The following is a 13492-nucleotide window of genomic DNA, read 5'->3' as shown; positions in this document are numbered from 1 at the left end:
CCTCACAGATTATCTCATAGCTTCCCCAGCACCCTCACAAATCCCCACAGCACTCTCTCACAACCCTCAGAGGCCGCTAAGCCCTCACAGCCCCGAGAGACCCCCTCAGAGCCCAGAGGCGGTGCGGTCCTGGTGACGTGAAGTGGCAGTGAGTTCTTTATTTTCAATACCTTGCTGTGTCGCTGCACCCTTGTCTCGGGTTTGGGATTGCCCGCTGCCAGTCGCAGTGAGATCTGCTGGGGCGACAGTCCGCTTTACTCTTGTGACTGCTGTGCGATCCTCTGCCTGTGGGATCCGAGCAGGCCGCTGACATAATTCCTATGGTTTAAGTCAAAATATGAAGCGTGAAGAGCAGATTAATTCCTTTTCACAGTTAATGGGCACTTGTGTGCCGTAAACATCTCTGCTCCATCTAGATAAATTGTATTGATAAAATACAGTGGTGGATGTTATTACATATACAGCTGGCCCACCATTTCAGAGGCAATGTTGGAAGGCGGGGAGCCACTTCCAGTCCTCTATCCACTTCCCCAACACTTTCTTCCTCTGGTAATTAATTCCTCCTTTTGCCAGCTCGCCCATGTCCTCACAGAGGACGCTGTCCAAGCTGGTGTGCAGAGCACAGGGCACGTCCGTGACAGCCCAGAACCCAAACCATGTTCTGTGCTGTGCTGTGGGGGTGCTTAAACTGCAGGGCAGGGCAGGGTGTTGGCAAGGAATGCTGTTCCTGGTGCCTTCTCACTCTTAATAAAAGTGTCTCTGCCAAAAGTATGTTTTATTTGAGTTAGGAGTTTGTGTGTACAAGTCTTGTCAAGAGTAAAAATAATCCTTTTCCTGTAATACAACAGCAAAGATCATTTCCCTAGCCAGTCATTTTGACCACATGTTTCTTTACTTTCTGTCTTGATTTGCTTTCAAGGTCATTCTTGGACTACCTCACCTATGATTCATTATGAGATGACAACTCTCAACAGTTCCTGACACCAACTTCCACCACCCACTTGTTTTGTTTTGGGATAAATAGCTCTATGTTTTCTTTCATTCTGCCTCTCAGGTGTGGGAAAAGATATTTTTTTGAAGTCTCCAGTAGCTCAGTTTGGAAGCTGACATGCTTAACCTTATACTTGCCATAGTGATTGTTAATGTATTTTTTTCCCCCTAATTTTCTATTCACTGCCTGTTCAAAATGTGTTTAAGCTGCACTCTTTTTGGTTTATGTTTTTACATCCTCTAACATGGTATATTCCTGTACATGCTTAGAGCTCCCAAGTGTTATGGCAATACAGTAAATAAGTTGTAACTACAGAAATGTAATTATTCCCAAAACAAGAATGAACAACACTAGAAAACTGATATTAAATGTAGTTTTTAAAGCCATTCAGACACGTTGGCGCAAAAATACACAACTAGCTTCCCATTAGTTAATGGTGTAATGAATTAACTATACAATTATATTTCATTATATTGTTGAGAGCCCTTGGTAGAATTAAACTGGTTTTTGAAGATTAATTCCTTTTTATTTTTCATTCTTTTCTACCTGGTCCATCAGGTGAGGCTGAGATTTCCATAATTGTTTGGGTTTCATTCTGTACTTTTTACATGAAAAATTTAAGTGGTTTTAAATGTATAGAGCAAGGTGAACTTTGCTCATTGCATGCTTATTTGGGCTGGTTGCTGAAGGATATACATGGGAAGAAGAAAGGAAAACTTTTGAAAGAAAGGGCTTGGGTTCTCTTTTTTGTTTATGTTTTTTTTTAGTCATCAACCTCTGGGCTTGTTTGACAGCAACTATGAATAAGCTGTCCCCGTAAGAAGAAATGTATCACTGTTTTCTGCTCTCTTGTAAAGTCCTTTGCTGGTACATTGTGCTTACAGTGTTTTTGCTAGGGAGTTGAGCAAGCGACCTATGCATAATTAAGTCATGCAGAATTTTGGGGTGGTGGACACATGCGATCAGACCTGCAGGGACCTGCAGAAACAGAATTCATAGAAATGGATTTTTCCACTGGGTTCTCTCTGGCTTAAAAGGAGTGCTTAACATTCCTGAAAACTTAATTTGTTCATGTTTTCCTGTGTGACTACGAAAAAATACTTGCCGAAAGTACAAGCTAATCTATAATTTGCATACTCTTACTCAGCTTTCATTAGAAGGAAGAACAACTATTTGTTTTCTCTCTCTTTGAATATATATTGTGTAGAGTCTTTTGTGCAGTTGTGGAATCAAAATTACTGGTTTCCTGTAGTAATGATTTTTTTTATTTTTGTAGTTTATATAAAACATTTAAGTATACTTGTTAGTGTATGATACCCTTCCATTACTGAAATAATTGTCTGGCTCTGGGCTTGGATCTAATTTTACTATCTTTTTTGTCACAAATGATTATAACTTTCACAAACTTTTGTAGGTTTCTTTCTTACCGTTTCTGTGACTACTTGTCTGGCACATAGCCAGAGTTCACTCTGTAAAGTCAGTGCCCTACTTTTCATATAGAATCAGCTTTATAGTCTTCAGTTTTGCTTACAGAAACCAACACAGCCTGTGTATGAAGTGTTTCCTTAGCTGTGGGTACATTGTCTTTCAGAAACTAAAGAGAAATCAAGATCCCCTCCACACGTCCCTTGATCTTCACCAGACTTGAAGAACCTGTAGTTCTTAGAGCTGGAGGTATGTTTGCTTTATGTTTCATGTATTTGCTCTTTCTGCCCTACCAAATGTCTGCATGAGGCAGGCGCTGTCAAAGGCCAGAAATTTGAAACCATTTCTTTCATTATAGTTTCCACAAGTGGCTCTAATGTCTGTAAAATAAAGCAATTAAACTGTTGGTAGTCATATTGCTGACCCAAATGAAGGGCCAAATATGTCATCTGTGGCCGAAGTACTGAGGAACAAGGAATGGGTTCCTGTAGGGATCTCTGAAATTCCACAAGGAGTGATATTATTAATTTAGTTAAGATATAAGAAGTAAATGGTTTTGGATGTGATTCATTGCTCATTTCTTCTAGTTACAATAGTCTGTCTTATGCCCAGTTACATCTATAGGAGTAATTACCCAATAAAAAACAGAAATCAGTTTTGTTGAGTAGTAAAACACAATCCTGGCTCAGTTGTACTTGTGGTATGTTCATAAAAGAAAAGGAACTGGAGAAATTACTTCTGTAGAAATTTAGAATAAAAATATCCCATGAGTATGTAGCAACCAAAGGATGGTAAGTGAAAGGTAAGATTCACAGTTTTTAATTGTATGTGTTACATTTTCACTAATCATATATTTCCTATACATTTATGCAAAATAAATTAAGGTAATTGTTCATAATGTAGATTTATGGCCCAAACTCTTCCCTCATTTTAACTTTACATCTCCAAAGCAGCCTGCTCTCACTAACTTCTTAACAGTTCTGCTCACAGTAGGTCATATGGTGACTTTTACAAGAGGCAAAATTAGCTCACAAAATCAAATAGAACAGTGATTTTAAATTACCAGTTAGCATGGGTTATTCTGCAGATGGGGAAACATTCTACCATTGTATGTCAGTGGAATAAGAAAATTAAATTATTGTACTATTTCTTAACCAAGATCCAGAGGACTGTCATACCCTCTGTTTAAGGTACAGACAGGGAATTGAAGTTGTCACTTCAGTTTGCAGCAGGGCAAATCTCTCCCTCTACCTTGTTTCAATCCCTTGGTCATTTAATGGAAATAAGAATTCCTCCCTTTCTCAAAAGAGTGTTTTTAGAAATCAAATCTGTTAATGACAAAGAACCTCACACATTTTGGTATCAAGGGTTATATAAAATTATTGTAAAGCCAACCTGAGGGCTTCCTTCATGCCTACAGCTGTGCAGAATCACTGTGCACTGAGTCCTCTACACATGCCTTTCCTGGGATAAGTTACGTGGGGTCTTATTTCTCTCATCCAGGCCTTCTTTGCTGTGTTGAATATGCTGGGACCTTCACAGCAATTGTGATGATGCTCACTTATGAAAATGTACAGATTTGAATTCAAGATTTTCAGGCACAAAGATTAAAGGCAGACATATTAAAGAGTTCCCAGTTTAATTTAGAGGGAGCTGTGGGTGCTCAGCACCTCTCTGATAATGAGGATTTGGTTGTTTACTTGTTCCATTATACTCCTTTCACCATCTATCTAATCCTATCACATCATTGTCTACAGAAATACTCAGACATTTGATTTCTTTACTGTTTTGTATAATTGGGGATGGTGTCACCACACAGTGAAAAGAGCCACAGAATGCTGTTTTTCAAAGGCATGCACTCACATTTGCACAACGTTTTCTCACTGGATCGTGAATGAACAGTAAGATTATTCTGCCTGTTTGTTTTCCTATTGATGAATAGTTGTGTTTGAGACATATAGATTTAGGATTATGTGTGATACTATGCAACTCTGCTAGTGAAAGAAACAGAAATATACCCTTTCACTCTACACAGTTTTGGCTATATGTCCAGGTCATGGAGACAGGGAAACTGCAAAAGCAACCAGATTCTTATTCACTAATTTCACAGATTATCTTTGGAGAACAGCAGAGTGGAACAGAAACTAAAGCTACACATTTATATAACTGGAAATGAAGATGGTATAATTAATATCAGTTTTCAACTATTCATGGTAATGAGCAGACAGGACTGTTTTTGTAAATCAAAAGCATCTTTTTTTTCAAACTGAGTGCAAACAAACCTTTCCTATTACCTTCTTTGCAGTACATCATATCTACCAAAAGGTTTTTTATATCAATTATCCAGTATGTGTTTAATTCTTTGATCTTGAAAAATTATTAGCAGAAATAAAAGCCCTCTAGACAATTTATAAATGAGAACTCTAAGCTTTTTGCACAAGTTTGATGAATCATAGACTCCTCCATCGCTATTTGAGTAACAAAAGTCTGGAACTGTGTTCCGAGGAAGACTGACATGACTTGGAGCAGTGAGTCTGCAGCTAGGTGCTGATTGCCCCCTGTTTGGTGGTTGGTTGGTGATGGAGTCAGAATTCCAGGCAATGCCTCTATGGGTGCCACCGGCAAAGATGAGGATCACTGCTCTGACTGGATCTGAGCTGGTTCTGGAGGTGTGACTGCCAGGGAGGCACTGTGCTGGTCACTGCCACTGAAGACTGGGCATTATAATAGTCTGTGTCAGCAGGGTTTACAGTACTTGTAGCAATCGGTAGCAACACCATGCAGCGGGATTAATTTCATCTTCCCCCACCAAAAAAATAAAGGTCTTTTTGATGCGCAAACGGGAACATGAGGAATTTGAGATAAGGACAGAGGAGAAGGTAAAGGACTAAACATGGATGAACAATGCTAGAAAGGGAAGAAGCAGAATGATTGTGGAGCATTTTGATAGTTGTAATTGTGGTGAAGGAATGAGGGAAGTATTGCCTGTACCTTTTGTTGGTGTTGATGTTATTTTGATTTTGGTGCAGGGAATTATTTTGGTTGATGTAAGTGAAATTTGTGATGAATGTGTATTTTAATGATAATATGGTACCCAGAGGTGAGGGATGGAATGTTCTGGGTTTGCTGGCAGAGGCAGCATGGTGTTGGCAACGTGCAGTGGCATGTTTATTTTGGTAGGTTTGGGCGTAGGGGCTACAGAGGTGGCTTCTGTGAGCAGCTTCCCCCATGTCCAGTATAGCCAATGCCAGCCTGCGCGGTGCTAGCGCCTCAGCGATAATGGATTTAAGAAGGGGGAAAGCGTGATTATGTGTTTTCTCTGATGGCCGTCCCTGTTTCCATCTCAGGGGGAGCAGAGCTTGGTTCCAGCAGTCTCTTTCTGGAACTGCCTGATGCTCCTTAACCTTTGTCCCCCGCTCGCAGATCAATCTCCTCGGCCCCCGCTGCCCCGCTGCTCCCGCGGTGCCCGCCGCTCGCTGGGACAGGCTCTGGCACCTGGGCGTGTTCCCAGGGCAGCTCTGTCCAGGGCCCACGGCCGTGCCGGCGGGTGCCGAGGACGTGGCTTTGTACCCATCCCGGTGGGAAGGCGCCGGGAGCGCCTCCGGACCCGCGGGGGGACAGACGGACAGACAGACGGACGGCGCGCCCCGCTGGGCGCTCCCGGAGCGAGCTGCAGGGAGTGCCCCTCACTCCCTGACTGTGGGAATGCCTGAGCTCCAGAGAACCCTCAATTTCTGCTTCCCGAAGGTGCGCTGAAAACACCTTTATCGGTCTGTAAGGAATTATTTTAAATGTGTAGCATGACACCACAGACAGCTCGGACAACACACATACTAACTGCGCTGCTTGATGTCATTAGCACAGAGTGGTTGCCTTTTCGTTAATATATATGAGTCTGGTTTAATTATTGCAAAAGGAATTAGTGCCCGGTGCTTTGGTGCCCCTGACAAAGTCAGTGCTTGCTTGACGCACTTGAGAACGCAGGGTGAGCCGGATCTGTTCCAGGACGGGACAAACGTGGCCGTGCCCGTTCGGAGCAGCTCAGTGAGAAGTTGTGACTCAGAGGCATCATCTGAATCATACTTCCCCTGAGCTGTAGCATTGCACAAGTGGGGAGTGTGCATCAGACCCTGCCAGATGGAGCACGTTCCTTCCTTCATGTCCAGCCAGCTCCCTGTGCTGACACAGAAGGGAGCAGAATGACAATTATGTTTGCTTCTGACCCAAATCCCCCCCACTTCTCCACTTGCTCATGGAAGGAAATAATTTCTCTTCGAGGCTGGCTTATTAATTCAGTGCCCTTAGCACAGCTTTGAGGAAGGGTGGCACAGAATGCAGGAATGCCTTACTACTTCCATGCAGAACTCTGTAACCATCAGATACCCAGAGTATAGTTTATCTGCTCAGGTGTAGGTAGGTGAGACATTCTCCTCGCTTGTCAGCTCTGAATCTGATGCTTGTTCCTTGGGCACTCACTTTTCATCCTACAGGAAGCAAATCTGTCACAGTGAGAGGAGATATCAGCCACACATACATGACTTGCAAAGGACCATTCCGACAGACTTGGCAATAATCACCAATATGGTTAAACAAATCTGAGTTCTTTCACATTTTTTTAAGCAAATGAGTTGCAGTCACATAGAAAGCAACAGAAATACCTTTTTTTTTGTCAGTTAAAATTAAGAATTAAGACTAGCATAATCAAATCATCAGCCAATCAGCTAATTAAGCTCTGCAGTGACTTCTAACAGATTGAGGCAGCAGATTTTGCAGAAGAACAGTGATTTACCTGTAAATAAAATTGAGATTAAAATACTCATTTGTTAATATTAGATCAACTAGCAATGCAAAGGTCCTTCGTTCTTGATGTCTAAAGAGGTTAATGATTCTGACTAGCCAACTAGGAATCAAGCAGTCAATTCTTCATTTGGTATCAACACTAATTATTGGTGAAGTGAATAGCATGAAAAGTACCTTTTCATTATTTTTAATGAAAATCTTTCCAAAACTGTCTTAAGACTCCTGAAGATAAAATGTGCAGGGTATTCATTTGTATCACTTCATTTCATATGAATACATTTCTCATCTTCAGGCAGTGTATAAAAGAATAGTGTACAGAAAATTTCAAAATCCTTACTAACATTCTGCTGTTTCTTCCTTAATCATATTCTAAAGTGTTCATGTTCCAAATCTCAATTATATTTGAATCTTGTCAAGAGGATGTGGCATTGGATGCTAATCCCTTCAATATAAAAGCTTGGTATGACATAATCAAACTACCTTTAATTCAGTTCAACAAATAAATTTTGTTCCAAATAAGTTTATAGAATTCATTACTATTTGTATGGGTAGTTACAGAACAAAATCAATGTAAATGACGTAAACAAATTTAAAGAATGAACAAGTGCAACAGATAATACTCCTATGTTTATTCTTATTTGCATATTTAAATTCCTGTTGTTAGTTTACTAATAAGTAGATGGCAGTTTTAGATAAGTCAGACTGAGAGCAGGTGGTGAGTAAGTGTGCAAGAAAAGTCGTATTTGATGGGATTCCTTCACACAGAGATTGCTCATTTGAGGAGCACTTGCCATAGTACATTCCTGAGAAAATAAATGAAATAAAAGTACATAACACACCGTTTCTCCTGAAAATCTTTTAGTGACATTATTATTTTAAGTTGAATCAAGACAGGAACATTTGCTTGTTCTTTACTGTACTATGGATAGAAGGTGTGCTAGGACCTGCCTAGTAAATACCCAGTAAAACAGCAGCACGAGTCAAATGCTTTGAAGAAAAGGAAAACTAGTAAGGGCAGCCTTTATGAGAAGGTAATACAGGCCTTGTACAGGTGGAAAGAGCTCAAAAGGTCCCTAGAGCGCCGCTAATTTGCCATAACTGACCAGTGGATTGGGGCATATTCCTTCTCAAAAAGTTCCCCACTCTTAGCCTTCACACTGTTTTTACATTCTTCTCTTTGGACCCGTGTGAAAGCATTAATAGGGTTGAGTGGTTCAGAGAAATGTCACCATTTCTTCTGTGCTTTCTCTCTTATGGTTTTTTCCTCCAAAAAGCATTAGGATGATACTGTTGTCTAGGGAGACAGCTTAGGTTAGTGTATTTATTAAGTTTAAAGTTTACATTTATAGATTAAGACAAAAGAAAGTAAACCTTTTGATGTCTAGATTTTTTATCTCTGACATAATTAATGAATTAAGAGCACAGCTCAACTGATTGTTCAGTATACTCAGAGTTCAGTAAACTCAGCCTGCTAACCCTCAAATTCCTCCTTGGCTAAGGGAAAAAATGTAAATCAGTGTTCACACAGTTCTGATTTCTTCCAGTGTCAGACTCAGTTCTACACTGGAGAAGGCAGACCTAGTCAATCATTTGCTCAGATACAGAGAGACTGCGTTTCTTTCAGGAATTTGCACTGAAGTTACCTGCACCATTTCAGGTTGTACCCAGGTACTCGATGTGCAACAATTTACCGCTGACTCAGAGCAGCTCGGTGCAAAAAAACAAAGTGACTAATCTCTTTGTAGAACTGAGGCTTTGCAACTTTGCTCTGAGTCATCATGACAGCTCAAAGTGCCTTGACTTAGTGCAGAAATAAATAGATTTAAACAGAGCACTCAGTTTCGAAAACAAACATTACTTCTTGTCCTGTCAAAGTGACCTCGTTAACCCTATTTTACAGCAAAGTGTCACTGATACACAGGGTAATTTCAAATCTCTAGAAGACTATCAAAGTGGAACATGAGAAGTTAAGGGAAAATATGGATAAAAGCAGGAAGGCAAAAATATTTTCTTACCAAGTAAGAGTGCCACACAAAGAGAGTGGGAGCAGTCATTTGCCTAGTAGAAAGAATGGAACTGAAAGAAAAAAAATGTAAATTGGTGGCACTAGAATGTGTAGGGAAGATCTTTAGAAGTTTGCTTGTTCTGAATGTATTTTAGCCACCCCTAATTATTCCTTCACATTCTAATATCAAATAAATAAATAACTGAACTAAACAGTAACATTAATCCTATGTTATTCGGCAATTCTCTTTGTTACAAATTGATGGTCCTCTTATCTTTACACCGCTATCTTAAGGGTAAATATTAGTACAGGGGGAGCCAGAATCTCTTCTGAAATGGATGAGTGGTTTGTGACTTTGTTTTCCAGAGCTGCTTTACCTCAGTGTAACAGGAGTTCAGGTCTGCCAGTGGGTCTGTGTAGTAATGAAATATCCAATATCCATGCACAAGGCACCTTCACTAGCGAGCAAGCATTTCAGAACAGAAAAGAGCATTTCATATACAACTTATAAACTCAGATTATGGATATCTAAATTAATAGATTTAGTCATTAGATAATCAGTGGTAGCATTGAGTATATTATAGGTCTTGAAGTAATAATTTCGTTTCTTACACATATACTACTACATCTCTGTAATTATTAATTAATTAATATATATATAGGTATTGAAAAAAGACTTTTACAGTAATAGTTACATTTAGTGTCTCATTTCATACAGGCTGCAATTGCTGCAATAGTGGGAACAGTACATAGATCTAACAGAACTTCAGAAATGAGCACTGTCTTGTTCTTTGAGTCACAAAATTAGCAAGAGGTAACATGTTCACTATTTTAACGTTAAGAAAGGATGTTAGTTTAAATGCTTTTTTGCATGAGGAAGAATCATGTATTGTCTCAGAAACTGAGCAGATTTGGGCCTAGTCTGTACTTGAATGGAAGCTGTGTAACAAAAATTCATCTTATTACGAGAAAGGATGTCCATGGTTGGGTAGGTTTGGTGGTTATCGCTGAGTCAGTCCAGCAGTCGTGCCTGCTCTGGTGTTAAGGAAACATTTCAGTGTTGGAATTGGATACCAGATTCATTCAGTGGTCAGGTTAAATTAGCCCTGATGAATTCCTGATGTGTTCCACAGCATATTAGCAATTTTCCTCTCCATTTCATAGTTTTGTGATCACATTTTCGAATAATCAAACCTGGGTAATTTCTGCAGGTCATCAATTTGTATGCCATTCTCCTCGTTCTTAAGTGATATTCAGCCATCAAGTATTGGTTTTGTTTGTGCAGCAGGACAGTGCGTATTTGAGATTCAGCCATTCTCGTCCCCGCACTAGCTGTGCGCTCATTAAAAACGGTTTGGATTCATTACTTCGTGGCCATTCAGGTCAGGCTCCAGCCAGCTGTTCGGCGTGGTGGTGAATCTGCCTGTGGGAGAGGGGAAGTTCAGGGGACAGAGGGAGTTACATGAGTTCCCTTAAACTCCGGCCTTGTAAACAGAGCTTGCTTCTGCGTACTGATTTCATCAGGCAGCCAATGTCAACAGTGACATTTTCAGTCTCTTTCTTTTATGTCGCATTAACGGAAAGTGACCTGTTGTGTTTGTGGAAGCTGTGGAATCCCACAGGAGAAGGATCACTCAGCACCGTGGCAGTCTGCCAAGTACAACTTGTTCTGATACACAGTGCTGAGAAGTTGCATTATCAACTGAAGCTCAGTGTCAGCTTAGCAGGAGGTGGGTTAGGGCGGCGATTAGCGAGCTGTTAAGAGCAGCGAGCCCCCGGAGTACCCTGCACCTCTGCCCGGCTCTGCTTTCCACTCCTGTTCTCGGAGGTGGCCCCTGCACAGCTCAGAATGCCTCTTCTATCTGTACTCTGTCCAGCGTCTGTTCTGTGTGCTGGCCGTGATCTATAAGAAATCGTTTCTTAAATTGCTACGTTGTTCAGAAGTCATAGGTTTTGTTCCAGTGAGAACAAATGCCTAAAAGTGTAAAAGACACTAATTTAAGTTTAAATTTTAATTTTATTTCTGCTAGCCTATATCTTTGGCCTGTTTTATGAAGTCAGAAATCCTAATATTATCTCAGACTCTACTATGATAATAAATCCATATAATCAATGCAGAACAGTAAAATAGTTTAGCCAGTGGAAAAGGGAAGTAGCTTAAATAAGTGTCTTGCAGATGGAAAAGACATAATGTGTGCTAAAAATACAAATGTGTTTGTATTGTTCCAAGAATTCCTGATTAGCAAGAACAGAGTGAGGGCAGACTAGGATTTACATGAGGAGGTTTGAACTTGAGTAGTAGTGGGAAGGGAGGTACTTCAACCCACTTTTAAAAAGTGCTTACTACAGACAGATGACATAAAACAAATTGTCAGGCAGAGCAGAGTCATCTGACCTTTGTCCAAGCTCCTAACATCTAAAACTTCTTATGGGCTTGCTTTTAGATGCAGTCCTCAAATCTGTGGAATATCTATGGCTAAAATAAATGTGTAAATGCACTAGAATAAATTGTGTAAGGCAAGCAGATATCTCAAAAATCTGAGTTGAACAAATTGATATTTCAAGTCAATGTAAAATAGAAGTACTGTACATGGGGAGTAGACTTTCAGAGGAAATAGAATGAGTATTTGTGTAATGTGGACATAAATGTGGTTTATACATATTTATGCGTAACATAACCTCCAAGGCCCAGACAGAAGAGAAGAAAATCCTAATATGAAAAGAATGATGGAGGTTGGTGTGCCATTTTAAGGAAGGATTGATGGCCTCAGAATTGTTGGAAACTATTCTTACAGATTTCACTTGAATGTCTGACTAAAAGCTTATGGTAATTCACATGAGTTTTTCACTGACTAAGCTAAGCATCTTATAGTACTGCTTGTTCCCATTAGTGGCAAATACTATAAGCTATACATCTCAGTTTAAAAATACCTTTGCATTATTCAATTCTTTAATGCTTTCCTAAATGAGGCAGTAAAAATGATGAAAAGAAGCTGGTAAGCTTTAAGCAATGTTAGTGCATGTTTCATGCTGCAATTGCAAACACACTCTGTATGTCATTGCATTATTGTATGGATATAGCACATTGTCTACAAGAGATAGTTTCTGGGGATCAGCATGTCTTGTAAATGTGAGGAATATTGTGAAAGATAAAAGGAAAATCAAAATAATAGTTTTAAATATTCTCATAATTGTTGCTTGCTGATCTGAGTCCTAATAGTTAGTTCTGTCTCTACAAAAAGGCTCTGTATTCATCTGAGATTGTAAGGGTCTGTTCATTCTGTGGCTTAAAAATGCTGCACTAGTGTGTCCTGCTGAACCTGAGCACTGAACACATCTTCTGCAAGTGCTTTGTTCCACACAGATCAGAAATCATATAGCAATGATGCTGGGATTGCTACATGGAAGACAATGGGAAATGCAGTATTATTACAGAATAATTTCAATTTTAAAATTTAAAGAATACATGGGGAAATGCAGTGTGGACTAAACGAGAATATGAATTACAGTATATATAGTAATTTCTATTTTTTGCAAAATAGTGATAAAAATGAAGCGATAAAATACAAAACTAAATCTAATGATCGTGAATCCATTGTGTTTGCAGAAAGTGTGAGCTGACTGACAGACTTTCAGTTAAGAATGGAATGTACAGAAACACTCAAATTCTTCAGTTTAATATAGTTCCATTTGGCAGTGGCATGGATTCGGGTCATTAACTGCAATCTTTTTAAATCATTGGAATGAGAATTTCTCTCAGTCTTCCGTGAATACACCCCCCATTTGGGTGATGAGGGAATGTCTGTATAGCTCATACACATGTACTCAGGATCATGTGCATGGAACCAAATCTACCAGGGAGGATCTGGAAAATGAACTTGGAGCACAAGGAGTGCTTCATCAGGTCTGACTCTGCAGCCACACCTGGCAGGGAACTCTCCTTGAAGTCACACACATTTTTATGAGATCTCTTGCCCTACTTTTGCAGACTTTGGAGACTTAGAGAGGCATCCAAACTTGCATGTGTTTGGATGGACTGAATAGTTTGATTTCTGAAGGACTCAAACTAGAGGAATGGGTTATTCCTGAATTATGGGAAGCTTGGGTCTAAATTCAAATGCTCATATAACATTGAGTTCTATTGTGCATGGATAAAAGAATGTTATAGTGTCCTTAAAGCCAAATTCCCTCATGATCTCAGTCTTACATTATGATTGCCCCTGGGCAGTCATAAAGACACTGTGAGTAAACTAAGGGATGTCTCCAGAAAC

General features: G+C 39.8%; 1 protein-coding gene across 1 annotated transcript in view; it reads left to right on the top strand.

The window, feature by feature from the left end:
- Window positions 1-2655: 2655 nt before the first annotated feature.
- The window catches only part of NXT2 (nuclear transport factor 2 like export factor 2), a 30997-nt gene continuing 20160 nt past the window's right edge, over window positions 2656-13492 (top strand). The window contains exon 1 of the mRNA XM_040084152.2: window positions 2656-2665. The gene's annotated coding sequence lies outside the window, so the exon portion shown is untranslated. The remainder of the gene's footprint in view (window positions 2666-13492) is intronic.

Source organism: Hirundo rustica, chromosome 21 (genome assembly GCF_015227805.2).
Source record: "Hirundo rustica isolate bHirRus1 chromosome 21, bHirRus1.pri.v3, whole genome shotgun sequence".
Classification (NCBI taxonomy): Eukaryota; Metazoa; Chordata; class Aves; order Passeriformes; family Hirundinidae; genus Hirundo; species Hirundo rustica.
Note: the sequence above shows the minus strand (reverse complement) of the source record. Positions and strands in the feature narration are given on the sequence as shown.